We start from the raw sequence: 17023 nt of genomic DNA on the forward strand, positions 1-17023 counted from the left end.
GGATCTAAACTTAGGTGGGTAGGATCTTGCAAGAGGATTGCTAGAACTTAGAGTTCTGAAACAACCCTTGCTTCACAGCAAGACCACGTCCTGTACCACAGCCAAAAGCACCTAACAACTAAGCAACAGAAGAAAACAATCTTCAGATTCAGTGATTTTTTTTAATTAACAAGGGAAATACTTGAGAGATGGTGTGGTGTGGAGATATTCTCACAGAAAGCTCTGATTCTATGAATGAAGTGGATGAATGTTACATAGAGATTAAAGTAATGTGGAATGTAACCAACTAATCCACTTCCAGGTTGAGGTTGAGGGTGTGGCTACAATAGGGCGGGGCGAGCAGAGAGGTATATGAAACCTTCATTGGAGCCAGAAATCATATTCAGACGTAGAGCCTTGACAGCTGCCTGGTTTGGTTTGGACTCAGAGACCTATCTGTGGTGCTCAGAACTGGTATGTAACTGGATTTCCTTGGGTCAGTATTTTGACATAGACAACTTTATATTCCTTAATAGGACCACAATTGTCATTTCTGCCTCCTTAGAGGAACCGATAGAAGACCTTAGATGTAATTCCAAGTGAGATTTTAGCTTCACATCAATGTTAGCCTGTTGATATCATTATTATGCTTGATTTTGTTAAAAGGTCGTTCTATGGATCCGAGGCCCGAATCCGTGCCCGCCATGGAAGACAAAATGGACATATCTTTGGAAGACATCATTCAGCTGAACCGGAGCCAGCCAGGAGGCCGCGGTGTTGACCGGGGTCGAGGCAGGACCTGGTCCAATGGCAGCCAAGGCAGCGCAGAGCAGGACCCTGCACAGGTGAAAGGAAGCAGCAGGCCTATGTGGAACCGGCCCGCCATCTTCCGAGGCTTCGCAGGTGGCAGAGGCAGCAGGAACCGGCCAGCAGCATACAGCAGACCTAAACGCCTTCAGGACAAGTGGAGGCAGCATGACCTATTGCACCGCGGCTTCAGGGATGGAGCTGGTGTGGAGATCGGTGGGAAGCTGCTGGTGTCAAACCTGAACGTCGGAGTGTCAGACGCTGATATTCAGGAACTCTGCCGAATTTGGAACCTTGAACAAAGTCGCTGTGTACTATGATCGCTCTGGACGAAGTGTAGGGACAGCACTTGTGCACTTTGAATGGAAAGCCGATGCCCTGAAGGCTATGAAGCAGTACAATGGTGTCCCTTTGGATGGCCGCCCTATGAACATCCAGCTCGTCACATCACAGATCGATACAAGGCGAAGACCCGCACAAAGCATAAACAGAGGTGGCATGACAAGAAATGGTGGCTCCGGGGGTTTTGGTGGTGGAGGCACCAGGAGAGGGACTCGTGGAGGCACCAGGGGAAGAGGTAGAGGCACAGGCAGAGACTCAAAGCAGCAGCTTTCTGCAGAGGAGTTGGATGCCCAGCTTGATGCTTATAATGAAATGATGGAAACCAGCTAAACAACCGAGCAAATCCGCAGGAGCAACAGGACCCAGGAGCCTCGTTTCTGACGTCGAGAGGAGGGAGGCTTGAACCCGGACTGTGCAGACTGGTGGATTTGTTTTTCTTTTCTTTTCCTTTTTTCCTGTTTTAAAATAGGATCTAAAAACTCATGTAAAGGATTTCTTTTCTTTTTCCTTTAAATTCTGAAACAGACTTGTTTTGGACTGAGTTATTTTGGAGATACATTTTACTGGTTGCTGTTTAAAAGAATGTGTATTTTAAACATTGCCATAATAAGATAAAAATGTGTGTTAAAAAGATAGAAAGGTCTTTCTATGTTGTATACCTCTCCTAGAAACGGCTGTGTTTCTCTAGTTAGCTGAAAATCAAGATTCCGCTGACTCAGCAGCCTCTTCAGTGCTAAGATTAACAATAGCATGTTCCCTCCTATTTTCATTCTCAGGAAAGCTTGCCTGTGTTCGTTTCTGTGAGGTCCTGGCTCAGGCTGTAGAGCTGTAGACCATGTATGTTTGATCCCCTTTAGCTACAATAAATAATAGTATATTTGTGTGTTACTCAAATATCTTACCTTAGGCCTTGCACTGCATCATTTTAAAGTAGCTTTGGGGCTCTGCACAAAAGCCCATGTGGATGGTCCAATGCTCAGGCCTTTTGCCACCTGGAACAGCAGAGATCCGGGGGCACAGATCAGGTGAGATTGTGCTGTGAGTAACCAAAGCACAGAGAGCGCTAGTTGGAGCACTTGGAAAACGTGGGGTCCACAGTAGGGCCGGACTCTGGCAGAGGGACTGGGGATACACCTGGAAAGTCAGGGCTCACAGACTAAACACATAGGACCGCAGTAAGGCACTGTCTGCATTCCAGCCAGATCATACGGACTCAGAAGGTTTTTAGTTATCCCTTTCCAGAACAAAGATGTTGCGGGATTAAAATCCTCTACACACTTGCGAAAGATATTGGGCAACAGTGAGAGACAGAGTAATTCCTTAGTCTCTAATAAGAAACTTGGCAAGACTTTAGTGACAGTCACTTAGTGACTGTAGGTGGTTATGCCCTGATGAGAACCTTAGGAATGGTTTATACATGCATAAATTTTTAAAACCTACTTTTAATAAGGTTTCAACAGATCCTCTACACAATCACCAAGAAGAGGTTATCGAAGAGAAAAATTATTAGAACATGGGGGAAATGAACCTGTTGAGCAATAGTTGTTTGGGAGTAAGCTCAATCATCCTTGGCAGCAATTCAGTCTCATAGACAACACCAAATACTACTTAGCAGCAGCAGAAGTAAGCCCTCTAGTCAGGTGGACACCAGGCACAAACCAGCAGCTACCAGTCTAGTACTTTTCAGCAGGCTGCTATAGTTCAATCCTGAAGAAATTTACCAGGCCAACCAACTGGCCTAGAGAAACTTTTAGGCTTCGGGAAGACTATGGAGAAAACCTATGGTCTCAGTGACAATTCATAGAAAGTCAATGAGTCGTGGAGTTCTTTAGGATCAGAGGGTATTTTTTAGAATATTTTGGGTCACAGCAAGAACATGGGGAAGGACTCAAACCCAGTGTAAGACCACCAATGGCTTAAAAGACCCTATGAGAACTTGTACAATATTTTAGGCCCTAAGAAACCCTGAATAAATACCTGTAGCTCTACCAAGAACCTGGGTAAGGCATTAAGATGCAGTGAGAACATAGAAAAGGCTTAGATATCATCAAGAAACTGAGAAATCTTACTCCTTAGTAAATACTTGTAGAATGCTTCAGACATCACTGAAACCTTTGGGAAGCCTTAGGCCTCAATGAGAATTTGCTGAGGTCCTTAATTCATAGTTAGAGCCTGGAAGAGGTATCAGGACCAAATGGAACCTGCAATAACTTTTAGGCCACAGTAAGAAATTAGAAAAGTCTTCAGACCCAATGAAAGCTCTTCGTGTCCTAATAAAAATTATGAGAATTTCACAAAATATTAGACCATTGAATCCTATGGGAAACCTTTAGGCTCCTGTGAGGTCTGTGCAAGGTATGAAGACCCAGGAAAACATGGGAAATACTTAGGCCCCAGTAAATTATTGAGGAATTTTGACAGAGAACCTGTTGAATATGTTAGGCCATAGTGGGGCTTAATATACTTAAAAGGCTTCAGCTGGACTTACTGGCTTCCCCAGGTTCATACTGTAAAATAAGGATTTCTCCAGTGTCTCATTAAAGTCTTAAGCCTTCCTCAGGTTTCCACTGTTTATTTAAGGCATTCTTAAGTGTCTCAATGGAGATAAAGCACTTTTCCATTTCCCATTGGGGTTTAAAGATTCCTCAGTTTCTCACTGGATCATAAAACTGTATCTAGGATATTACAGAAGTCTATGATCTTCCCAGGTTCACAGTGTGGTCTAAAACATTCTACAGGTACTCACTAGCATCTAAGGCTATCCCAGGTTATCACTGGGTTAAAATGTGTCCTTGCTGGTCTCACTGGTTCTCTGAAGTCTTTCCCAGTTGCTCATTGGATTCTGGGGCATTTTCCAGGGTCTCACTGGTTCTCTGAAGTCTTGCCAAGTTGCTCACTGGAGCCTGGGGCATTTCCAGGGTCTCACTGGCACCTAAGATTTCTCTGAAGTTCTCACAATTTCTTTAAGTCCTTTAATATATTTTAACTGGGCCTGTAGGCCTCTCCTCATGTTCTCACTGTACCCTAAGACATTCAAGAGATTCTCTGAAGGCCTTTCCCAATGTCTTAATCATACCTTAAGGTTCTTCCCTGGTTCTCCCTGTCTCCTAAGAACTTTCTGGCTTCTTTGTTATTGCCTTAGGCCTTCTGTGGGTTTCTACTGGGGTGTCAGGATTTCTCAGGTTATTACTGAGTCATAAAGCCTTGCCCACTTTCCAAATGGAGCTTATGGCAATCTTCAGAATCTACTTGGACCTTTATGTTTTCATAGGAACTATAAGCCTTCCCCAAAATACTGTTAAAATCTACTCTGTTAACTCCATTAACTTCCTTGTTAAGAACCCTTAATCCACCTACACAGTACTCTCTACCTGAATCTTTTCATTTCTAGAGAAAACAAGGTGATTGGAATGTCACAGAGAATAGAAGCATGCATCGCTTAGATGCAGTTATCTTATGTTAGGCTTTACTTGAGCATAAGTCGACTTTGTGACCTAGAGTGCCTTGAAACACTTGAATCTACAGTATAAATGGATTAACAAATTTTCCCCATTCAAAAATAATGACAATTAAAATAGCCCCAAATATCAGCACATATAGGATACACTCCCCAATTAAAGGTAGTGATCACCATTAAATAAACCAAATAAACCATTAAATAAACCAATTTATTGCTGTTTTGCCTCATTCAGCATAGTCTATTAGCAAACAACTCCCCTAAAGGATACTTAGAGGTTTCACTCACTCATTTCCTACATCATGGATGCAGTCAGGAAGAGGCTGATTCTTGGTCCCAGGAAGAAGTAACACATTAAACCCATTGAGGATGGAGAGGCCTCCATAGTAGATCCAGGGCAAGTGGGCAGAGTGTGTTGCTACTGTCATAAACAGGGATTCAGGAATGAGTACCTGTTTCCTATCACTCTAATGACTCTGATAGCTGTTGCCCTTAGAGCAAGAATACAATGCACCAAAATTCTGGTAAAAATAGACACTTAAAACTTGTGATTTAGGATCATACAGATCTTTTTAAAAACCTTAAAACTTGTTACTTGTAAGAAATCAGTGCAATTAAATTTAAGATCTTGGTAATGTACTCTTCCTTCTCAGATTTATTTCATTTTGTAATATTTTTGGTCAGATTCAGACTATGAAGACACTTCCTTATCCAACACAATGAAACAGAAAGTAATACTGTATAATTTATTTTCTATGTAAATTCTATATTTTAGCTTTATGTATATATATACATATAAGTTATAGATATAGGCTCTAAAACTGGGAAGGAGATATTAAGAGAGATAGATCCCATCTCAAAATAGATAAGAGTTTGAGTATAAATGTGACATGAACATAAAGGTGTTTACTGAGCAGTGGATGTGAACAAGCAGAGGTGTGGATCAGGGACAGGCAGAGCTGAATCAACAGAAAAAAACATCTCTGTGGTAATGTTATAAAGCAGCTAATTATGTTATATGACAATTTAAAGACATGCATCTTCACCTACATGCACTAAAAACATTAGAGTATGAGACATTCAGTTGTAAGAAGAATGAAGTAGAAATAATAAGATGATCTGAGAGAATAATGAAAATGAATAGGATAGTTATATACAATGCACAAAGATGTCTATTCTGTGACTGACTTGAAACTTGTACCTTAATGTGGTCAAGAATAGCGCATTTATGTGTAGATGCTGAACACCATAACCTAGAGGAGAAAGTGCTCCTGCCAATGTGGCCATAATCATACGCAGGATCTGCATTTCTAGAAAGAGGAAGACCAAGGGCCGTGGATAGTTCAGCTTGGCTATAGTAATTTCTAGTTCTCAATTCCCATCATTAAGGGTGTGTGCATGTATAAAATACAGAGAGGAAAGCCAGCAAACAGAAAAGAAATCCTACAATGCCTAGCATGTTGAGAAAAGTGATCAATTTATTCATGGTGGTTTGTGGAGAATTACAGATTTTAAACAATTATGTTCACTCCTTCATGTTTCAGAGAGTGTTATGTCCAGGGGGAATTCACTTTTATATTTCTTCTCTAGGGTTTCAATGGTCCCTCATGCAGAATGGGGTAATCAGGAAAGAATCTAAACTCTTAAAGAACCATAGGCCATTGAAACCCAATAGATAGACAGGGGAAGAGAGGACACTCAAAATTTCTGACCCAGAACTGTTCCTGTCTAAAAAAAACTGCAAGGACAAAAATGAAGAAGAGACTGAAGGAAAGGTGGTCCAATGACTAGCCTAAAATGGTATCTATCCCATGGGAGGGCACCAAGGGCACTGATGATATGATGTGCTTACAAATGGAAGCCTGGCATGGCTGTCCTCTCTGAGAGTCCCTACTAGCACCTGACTGAGTCAGAAACAGATACTTACACCCAAGCAGTGAACTCAAGTCAGGACCCCTGTGGTTGAATCAGGGGACAGACTGAAGAAGCCAAAGGGGAAAGCAATTGCATAGGAAGGTCAGCAGTCTCAACTCAGATCTCACAGAGTTCCTAGAGACTGACCCAGTAACCAAGAGCATACAAAAGCCAGTCCAAGGCCCCTGGCACAGATGTATCAGAGGTCTGCCTGGTCAGGCCTTAGTGAGACAAGAAGAGCTTAATCCTGGAGCAACTTTAGGCCCCAGGGTTGGGAGAGCTCCTGTTGTAGGGCACACCCTCCCAGAGGCAAAGGATAAGAGGAACACAATGAGGAACTGTGGAAGGGAGGACTTGGTGGGGGAGGGCAATAACTTGCATGTAAATGTAAAAAAAAAAAAAGAAAGAAAAGAAAAAAGAAAGAAAGAAAAAGAAAAAGAAAGAAAACAATTAGCTAAAATTTTGGTTAGAGACATTTTTATGCCCAAGCCAGTTCTAGGGCTGTTTCCATGTGGACAGATCAACAATTCATGTTGGGTCTTTTAGAATTTCTTTTCTGACTGTTGCAAAGATCTTCAGGGGGTCTTCTGTCCCGCCCAACCTCCATCAGCAAGGAAGACACGACCTGGGGAAGATCTTTAAGCAGTTTATTCAGGAACCTTGTAAAAGCTTCTTCTTCAGCTTCTGCTTCTGACTCTGCTCCGGGGGGAGGGAAGGGAGCAGACTAAATACTCTAGACTGGCAAACCATAAACTGCCACGTAGGCAATGCAGATAGGTTGTAACCATGCGGAGGTTAAGGAGTCAGGCAAGTGCATCCAAATAAGGAGTTGTTTTTCACAGGGAGCGCTCGCCATTGGGAGGGCGGAGGGCTGCGCCATCTTTGGGGTGCGGCACAGCGCAGCTCCCTACAGTCTTCCCCTATCATACCTGATTCACATTACTTTGGAAGGGGTTCAAATGCTTTTTTCTTTCCTAGTAATACAAATACAGAGCCTCTCTCCCAAAACAGCATGTCCATTAGGTCAGCAACCCAAAATCTATTGGTTCAATTTAGTAGCATCCTGTCATAAGGCCTGCTCTACTCTGACCCCTCTCCCAGAAGATTAGTAATGTCATTACTACCACCAAACTTATAACCAAATTCGTCTTTATAATTACAATTCAAAACACCTACTGGACACTCTCTGTGCATTTGTTTCCTGTATTTGAAATCCAAGGCCTGGATTTCTTTATTCTTCCATGTATACTTAAAGACACTTAAACAATTACCACTATTTCTCCCTCCTATCCTTAAAACAATGTAATTTTCTTCATTCTTCCCTTCTATTTTCTGTATGAGCATATTTTCAGGCAAATTTATGAAACAATGTCAGCTCTTCCTTTATTACTCCTTCCTATGGTAGAAGACAACCTTTTCAAAAATCAGGGAATATTTCCAGTGGACATTACATGGCCTCAGAGATGCTGAGATGACCTCCTGTTCCAGCTCTGTGTGATTCTGCCTCACTGATGCTGTTTCAAGAGACTTGCTTCAAGAACAGCTTCAAGAGTAGCTGTCTTTAGCTTGTCCCAGGCATTTAAGGCTAAGAGACTTTATGTCAAGGTTTCTTCATCACATTCAGCCTGCATCTCTACCTCAGCAAAATGACCCCTCAAAGCAGCTGATCTTTAGAAGCACTGATACCCCTGACTTTGTCATGCATTCTTCTTTGCCTCTTCTCTCCACCATGAGAACCACTGTAAATGTAATGCAAGTTCTAATATTCCTTTTGTCATTTCTTTTCTGTCTTGGGGGAACGATTCTATTTTAATAGCCCATTCGTTTTACAAACGGCAAATACATTCCAAAATTATTATCATTTTCCTTAAATTTTCTCAGTTCTAACACATCACAGGTTGCCATTATAATTCCTGACAATTTTGTGGATAATCATCATCTGCTGGTCTTTGTTGTATACTAACTAAATAATTTAAAGTTTGTTTTCTAACACCCTTTGGTTATCTTTCTCTAGTTTTACTTTCTGTCTCTACCTATTTTCCCTAATTAATATTTTAAGTTCCTCTATAAAGGTCTGTGCTCATGTTTCATATCTCCTTTTCTTGTTCATCCTCTTCCATAAGTTCCTGCTGTATCTTCTGTTTAAGAACCTGATTCAACATTTTAGTTGTTGTAATTATGATATTCTGATCTCTTTTTAATTTTGATTGGTTAATTTTAGAAATGTTCACCTCTGAGCCTTGCTTCCAATCCTCATTATGTTCTCTCTGCTGCTCAGTCTGATCTATGAGATGTCCCATCCTTTGTTCTATTGCCTTCTCCATCTCCTGTCTCCAACCTTCATTTGCTTTTCTTTGTAGTTCATCTTGACCTATGAATTCCTGTACCTTTAGTTCTAGTGTTTCCTCTATACTCTGAAGCTAAGTCTTCAATTTCTCTCTCTGTTGTTCATTTTGCTCGATAAATTCCTGTATCTTCTGTTCTAGGTCCAACTTCAATAATTTAACTTTTTGTTATGTGGCTATTATCAATCTTATTTTGATTTACTAACTCTAGTAAATCATCCTCTAGGCTCTGCTTCAAAATTTAATTGCTGTCTCTCTATTGTTCAGTCTGATAATTGAAATTCTGTCTTATGTTCTATCATCTTTCCTAGCTACTGTCTCCAACTTTCATTATCATGTAATTTTGTTGTATAAAATCTTCTAATCTCTTTGAAAGACTCACAATTTTTACTGAGGGCCGTGTCTTGTGAGAAGACATAATAAACCAAGATACTCAACACTGCAATAATGATAACAGGCTGTGGTGCCCACACCACAAAAAAGCTACTCAGAATTGGGTGAAGGCTTGAGGGTTTGAAGAAAAAAAAGACACAACTCAATTATTTGTGTTACCTGAAAATGCTTTACTCCACCTTCAACTCCAACTCCCAACTGACTCCAGCTCTCCAGTATATACACTTGCAAAGGTAATTACAAAGGCAATATGCAAATTCCCTAGCTGCTGGGTGGAGGAGTCACCCCCCTGGGGTGAAGTCTGTATCCTGGGGTAGCCAAAAGCAGGAACAGGAACAGAAGTGGAGTAGGCTTGTGATTGGGCATTACTGTTACAAAGGAAGGTGTGTTGATCTCCCAAAGTCAAGGCATGCAAGTGGACAGTTCAGCTAACCCTTAGCAGATGGGGGTTGTGCATAACTCCCAACATTTCCCCCAAAATTATTTTTTAAAATTAGGAATTTTTCTTAGGCACCCACAGACGTCAGCACTTGCCTTACCCATCTTTGAAAAACCCACGTAACCCCTCCCCCCCTGTGGACTCAATGTCTTAGGTCGACAAGCATGCCCTGGGTTTTCCCATCTCTGGCCACCTAATTTATTCATGCTCCATTGAGATTGAGCTGGAGGGTTGCTTACTGCTAGTCGTCAGCAGACAGCTTGGCTCTGGGCTTGTCTTTTGCCTAAGCAACATAAGGGAGGGTACACACCAAAGCTGCTTTAGGGGCTAACATGCCCAGAGCAGGTAATAGCCCAGTCATAAGAGCCTCTTGAACCACAACCAGTTTTTCCTGTAACTGTACCGAGTTAATTCAAATTTAACATTCCCAATTGAATGCATACCCAATTAAATTAATGATTTCAAATTAACTTAAGTGGAGAGGGCCTCAGCCACTTCTAAAAATTCCACCGAGCAGCTGTGGCAATAAGGTGGAGAAGGGTAATCTCAAAAAACTGCAGCTAAAAAAGCAGCTGCTGAAACAGCTGGAGTCAAAATTCTCCTGTGCAGGCAAGAATCAGTTGATTCTCCCCAGTGTGCTCCACAGGAATGGGTACAGATTCTGGGGTCCTCGTCACCACTGCAAGGTCTTCACTCCCCCAGCGGCTTCTCGAATGACATCCTGTTGAGAACAGTTAAGACTATCTCTGTTATTAATATCAATAGTACTACTGCATGGGTTTCACAGGATGGACACATTGCTCAGGAACCCAGACAGGTGATTCCCAAGAAAAGACACAATTAAGGCCTCAGGCCCTAGTCAGAATAAGATCTGGTCTCCGCCATATCATTCCCAAAAAAATCCTAGGAAAAGCCCCAGATATGAGTGAGAATCTGGAGAATGACTTAGATCACAGTGAGAAAAATGATACAGCTTTAGGGCCAGAGAAAGCTGAGGAAGGCATTAGGTCCTAGTGAGTACTTTTGGAAAGCTTTAGGTGCCAAAAAGAACCTGGGAATGACTTAGGTCTTAGGGAGGTAATGGAGAAGGCTTTAAGATACAGTGAGATCCTGAGGAAAGCTTTAGACTTGACAGAAAATATAGGCCCAATGAATACTTGGGAAAGTCCTGGGAGCTCTATGAAATTCTAGCAAACCTTTCTTACAACTGTAGGAAGACCTACTGCAGAAGACCTTGAACCACTGAGAGTATTTGTAATAAAGGCTTTATGACCCAATCATAATGCATGTAAATCCTTAGGCACTACCGAAAACATAGAGAAAGCCTTGTACCCTAACGAGAATCTGGAAAAAGCCTTAGGTGCTGTTGAGATGCTGTAGAAAGGCATAGGCCCCTAGAGAAAGTCATAGATGCCACTGAGATAATGGGGAAGGCCTTTGGTCCCAATATAAACCTGGAGAAGGCCTCAGACAACAGTAAAAAGTTGGAAGATATTAAGTTTCTAAAAACACTAAAGAAGGTCTTAAGACCTAGTCAGAACCTAGGTAGAATAAAGCCTTAGGTCCCCTTGATAACCTAGAGAAAGGCCTTACCACAGTTATATTCTGAGAATGGCATTAGATTCCATAGAGAAAATGGAAAATGTCTAAGACCCATGGGGAATCTGGAGAAATTGACAGGTCCCAGGAAAAACCTGAAAAGATCTGAGGCTCCAATAAGGTTAACAGACAGGCTTAGAATAGTGAGAACAAGAGGGAGGTCTTAGGGCTCAGTGAAAACAGAGAAGGCTTTAAGACCCAGTATATTCTGAAAATGCTCTTGGACCCTAGTGAGAATTTGGAGAAGTCAAACTGAAAGACCTCCGAAGGGAGACCCTCACTCAAATCTCAGGAGAGGCGTGCACCCAGCAAGGCACCGAGACCAGACTTGCTGCCATCGCATGAGGAAGTTTATTGAAAGTGAAAGAGTGAGATCTCAGGCCAGCATGCTGGGGTCGAGACTCATACACCACGCAGGGGTAGAGGAGTTCGACAACAGCCTGAACTTGTAACAGGCTTATAAAGGCAAAAATCACAAAGGAAGGGGAGGACGGGCGGAATGAGGAAATTCAAAAGGGGAAGAATCATACATTTTTTATCAGTACACCCCCAGGCACACCTAGGGCATTGGAACATTCCACAGAGGTCATCCGGACCTTCTGTGGTATTTTGGGAACTCAAATCTCAAGAAAGTGGGATTTCCTGGGTGGGATTTCCTGGGAGCGATTTCCTGCAGAGGAAATCCCTAGGGCAAGGAATCAGTGTCCTTTGACAACCTTTTACTCTTCATTCCCCCGTTTTTCTTTTTGTAAAAAGCTCTAATCTTAGAGCGATCCCTCAGCTTCTTGCAATATCTGGTATTGTTGTCTTAGGACCATTACCTGTACAGCACTCACCCTTTCTTTTATAAAAGTCACCAGTCTATTGAGGATGCATGGTCCAAAAGTTAGGATTAGCATTAAAATGAGTAAAGGCCCGACCAAAGCAGAGACTAGCGTAGAGAACCAGGGTGACCGGTTAAACCAATTTTCATACCATCCTTGGTATGTTTCTCTTTCTTTTTTTCTGTTTTCTAGTCTTTCTCTAAGCTTTGCCATAGAATCTCTTATGACACCAGAATGATCTACATAAAAGCAACATTCTTCTTTTAGGGCAGCACAGAGCCCTCCTTCCTTTAGAAAAAGCAGATCTAATCCCCTCCTGTTCTGTAGCACTACCTCTGATAATGAAGTCAATGACTCTTCTAGTTTGGTTATGGACTGTTCTAATGCTCCCAGGTCTGCGTCCATAGCTGCTCTGAGGTTCTCTCTTGTATCGAGTATGGTGGTCAAATTCATCTATAAACGAGGTATCATCATGATAAATGACCCTGGGCACCAGTTGGACTAAAACACAAAAGTCTTTAGTACTGTTAAATAGTGAAGTATGCAGGCAGGGGGTCAGGCCGGTGCCACAAGCCCACCAGGTATCGGGAGGGGGTATTAGGTATTTATCTGAGCCTGCTGTCAGGTTGGAAATAGTTACATTACAGAGGGGCTGGTGTCTGGTAGGCACTCTTCCTATGCACCGCCCAGTTCCTGATACTGCAGACAGGGTCAGCTTTCGTTGGCTTCCCCAGGGGCAGAGTGAGTGGTCAGGAGTAGCATTATAGCTTCGTAGCTGAGCTATTCCTTCGTAGTAAGGGGGATTGGAAGCAAAACACAGCCAGCAGGACTGAGTAGCGGCAGGGTTAGTGTGGTTTAAAACAACAAATGCACTATCAAGCAGATTGAACAGGCGGTCCTCAGTTCTCATAGGGAGATAGGAGGGTGTGGTCAAAAGGCGATACTAGTCCTCCTTTGGTGACAGAGTTAGACGAGGAGGTCTCTCAGGCCTGGGTACAGGGTTATCAAGCACCGAATTGGGGCCTACGGGTCGTGTGGGCGGACTCTCTATCTTTATCTTAATAACAAAAATGAATCCAGGGTCCCCTCTGCCAGTATAGACTCTCCATCCCCAACGGTTTCCTCTTACCCACTGACGATCTTGTTTTACCTGTGGAGTGAAGCTGATATTTAGAGGGTTACAATAACTGTCTTTGCACGGTCCCTGAGGGCTACCCGAGCTTTCAGAGGCACATCCAGTCCTATAAGCCGGGTTTTTGGATGGATCTCTTTCCCCTTTCTCTGGCTCCCCTGGCCTACGACCCTTTTTAACTATAATTAGATCCCAAGTGGAGGAAGGGTTCCAGTAGGCTTCTCCCGTGGTCTCACATCCCCATTTACTACAAAAATAGTCTGAGGCCCCTCCACACCGTCTCTTCATTTCCCTGGTGTGTCCCTGTCCGGGGCAGACATAGAAGTCTGTTGCCTGAAGGTTGGCTTGGAAAAACTGTCCTGAACACCCCAATGTGCTCCCTATGCCATGAGGGACACACTGTTTTTCTGGGGGTGGCTTTTCTAAATTGGTATAACTGGAAAGATCCCAGGCTATAGAGCCGGCTGCTAACTTACAGACATTGGGTGCAAGATCAGGCCACCAAGTCCAAGGGGGGGTGCACTGCAGTTGTTGACCACACGATGTCGCCCATTTCATTAAGCACTTCCCAGGTTAATTTTTGAAGGGAATGGGGGTTATTACCCAAGGTTGGGGCTACGACGAAGGCACAGCTTAAGAGAATTGTCACCAGCTGCCACTGTACCCAACAGCAATCCGGTTGACCTTGACTGCCGAGGGGGTAGTCAATAGCACCAGGTAGGGTCCCTTCCACCGGGGCTCAGGCGTGCCAGCGCGATGTCATCTGACCAGGACTGAGTCTCTGACCTGGAACCCGTGGGGCACCGCAGTGGTTCCTGAAGTGTAGGCTTCTTTGATTCGACTCCAGATCTGTGTTTTAATAACTTCTAAGGCCTTTAAGTGGGCAAATAGAGCAGAGGAGGAGGGGGAGTTAGTGCCAGGATCCAATATCCCGCACGACTCCGTTAAGGGGGGCGGTCCCCCATGTAGGATTTCATAAGAGGTAAGGCCGAAACGCCCTGGCGAGTTTCAGTCTCTAAGAAGCGCAAAGGGGAGGAGGGTCACCCAGTCTTTACCGCCGGTCTCAATAGCTAATTTAGTAAGGGTCTCTTTTAGAGTTCTATTCATTCTTTCTACCTGTCCTGAGCTCTGGGGTCTGTAAGCACAATGTAATTTCCAATTGGTCCCCAATAAAAAAACTAATATCTAACTTACCTGGGCAACACAGATGGCCCATTGTCTGATCCATTACCTTAGGGGTGCCAAACCTAGGGAAGATCTCTTCTGCAATCTTCTTAGCTATGACCACTGCTGCCATTTCTCTCTTTGTGGGGAGGCTTTTACCCGCCCAAAAAATGTATCTATAAAGACTAATAGATACTTATATCTATATCTTCTTGGCTCAGTTCTGTAAAATCCACTTCTCAGTAAACCTCAGGTCTATCTTCTCTCCTCCCAGCCTTCTACATACATTTGCTTTCTAACATGGCACACAGTTATCTAGTCAAATCTGGCACAAAAGAATTTGACCTCAAGACAGTCTTTACAAGTTTGTCTACCTCTAGATGAGTCCATTGATGCATTTTCTTCAAGTCCAGTGCTGTACACCAGGTCCTGGATAGGGCAATGAGCTCAACAGGTTATAGGGGTTAAGTACTGTAAGGTGGAGTTCTGCCACCAATTTGTTTACCTCTCAGAGATCTTGAACTGTCCAGCAGTCATTGGTTCCATGTTTCCGCACCAGTAGGAGAGGCACACTTCAAGATGATGGACACATACGAAGTTGTTGGAGTAACCGAATGATGAGTGTCTTGATCCTGTCTCATGCCTCCTTTGATATGGGGTACTAACGCACCACTAGCCTGGAATTTCAGCTCCATATGGTCAGGGGCTGGTTCTTAGCCTCTCTCATTCCTGCAGTCTCCGCCCAGGCCTGTGGATATGCCTGCAGCCACCAGTCCGTCTGATCTGAGGCAGGTTGTTTAGAGTTGGTACTTGTCCTCCAACTGGATGGTTAGAACCTGCATAGGCTCCCCTTCTGGACCTCTAACCTGTGGTCCATCAGAGTGGAACTGAATCTGTGCTCCATCTTAGTCAGGAGGTCTCTCCCCAACAGGGTGCAGGGACAGTCTGGCATTACAATGAATAAGTGGGATACCCGGCCCACTCCGAGATCCACAGATCTTCGGGTAGTCCATAAATATTTAAAACTTTGGAGCCACATGTCCGGGGCTTCTGTTGCTGGTGTCCCCTTTATTTCTTGTTGGGGCAATTTTTTGTCTCAGTGGCCTTCTTCTTTATAGTAAGCACATTGACCTTTGTCAAGAGGCTCCCTCCTAGTGCCAGACTTGATTCCTAACTCCCTGGCCCTTCACTACTGTGGCCAAAATCCTACAAATTCCTTTTTTGTCTACTACCCTCCGGTCCTCTCTTTCCTCTGCCTTCTGCTTCTCTCTTTCTCGCTTCTCTTCCTCAGTCTCCTCCTTATGAAACACTTTCTCTGATTCCTTCACCAAATCCTGCAAGGTATAGTTTTGGAACCCCTCTAGCCACTGTAACTTTCTCTTAATATCTGATGCTGACTGCTGTATAAAGGCCATAGCCACCTCTGCCTGCTGACCCTCAGAGGTTGGGTCAAGGTATAACCCCTGTAAGCTTCCATTAAACGTTCAAGAAACACAGACGGCGGTTCAACAGGTCCCTGAAGAACCTCTCTTACCTTAGCCAAATTCGTGGGTCGCCTTGCGGCTCCCTTGAGACCTGCCACTAGAGCCCGGCGGTAGACCTTGAGACGCTCCTTACCTTCTGCAGAGTTGTAATCCTAGTCAGGGCGGATCAAGGGAAAAGCTGCATCTATAAGATTAGGGAGATTGGTGGGGGTCCCATCTGGTCCTGGAACATTTTTTCTAGCTTCCAGGAGGATCCTCTCCCTCTCTTCCGTAGTAAAGAGGACCTGCAAAAGCTGCTGGCAGTTGTCCCAAGTGGGCTGATGAGAAAACATCAGGGACTCAAGGAGTCCCGTCAGGCCCGAGGGGTTCTCTGAAAAAGAGGGGTGGTTATTTTTCCAGTTATACATATCAGCTGATTTAAACGGCCAATACTGTAGCGGGACTAGTTCTCCCGGAGCTGGGGCGGGTCCATAAGCCCGTAATGGTAGGGCAATAGCAGAGCCAAACCCCATGCCATTTCCCCTTGTGTTTCGACCCCGGGGGCTTTGGGTCCCGGCCGCTGGTCCTGTTTCAGAGGCCGTCTGGGAGTCAGTGGGAGTTGGCACCTGTGGGGGACTTGCATGAGAAGCCGGTTGAGGGTATGGGGGTGGAGGGTTGTTGAGGAGAAGAAAACCATCATCAATTTCAGGATAAATCTGCATGGGGGCCGATGGAGCAGGTGCCGGCTTGTTTGAGGCCACGGCCACCGTTGCCGTTTCTGCCCCCCGCTGTCCAGGGTCTCACCCAGGATGTCGGGTTTTGGACCAGGTCCTCCCACAAGATGATGTATGGAACCTGATCGGGGTGTCCCCCTGAAACCTGAAAAACAATTCGCTTAACAGCGGAGATGAGAGATAGATTAAAAGTTCCCTCCGAAGGCCATCCTACGCCAAAACTCGGCCATTTGGAGGAGCAGAAAGTCTGCACGGTCCTTTCCTAACTTCAACAGATAGATTATGGGCCTTTGTCTTAATGTCCAAAGTCAGTGTTAGTGGGGTTGTCACAGTCTGGCCCATTTCTAGTTCTGACACACACACAAAAAACACTCACAGATACTACAAAACAGAGAGACAAAGTCAGTCGCCGACCTCGAGTCGACCCGAAA

At 44.0% G+C, this 17023-nt stretch overlaps 1 pseudogene across 1 annotated transcript in view; it reads left to right on the forward strand.

Annotated features, from left to right (window-relative positions):
- The window catches only part of LOC308417221 (THO complex subunit 4-like), a 72189-nt pseudogene extending 70449 nt beyond the window's left edge, over positions 1 to 1740 (forward strand). The window contains exon 2 of the transcript XR_013975682.1: positions 646 to 1740. The product of XR_013975682.1 is annotated as a THO complex subunit 4-like (transcript). The remainder of the gene's footprint in view (positions 1 to 645) is intronic.
- Positions 1741 to 17023: the final 15283 nt, after the last annotated feature.

This window comes from Micromys minutus (assembly GCF_963924665.1).
Source record: "Micromys minutus genome assembly, chromosome: 2".
Taxonomy (NCBI): Eukaryota; Metazoa; Chordata; class Mammalia; order Rodentia; family Muridae; genus Micromys; species Micromys minutus.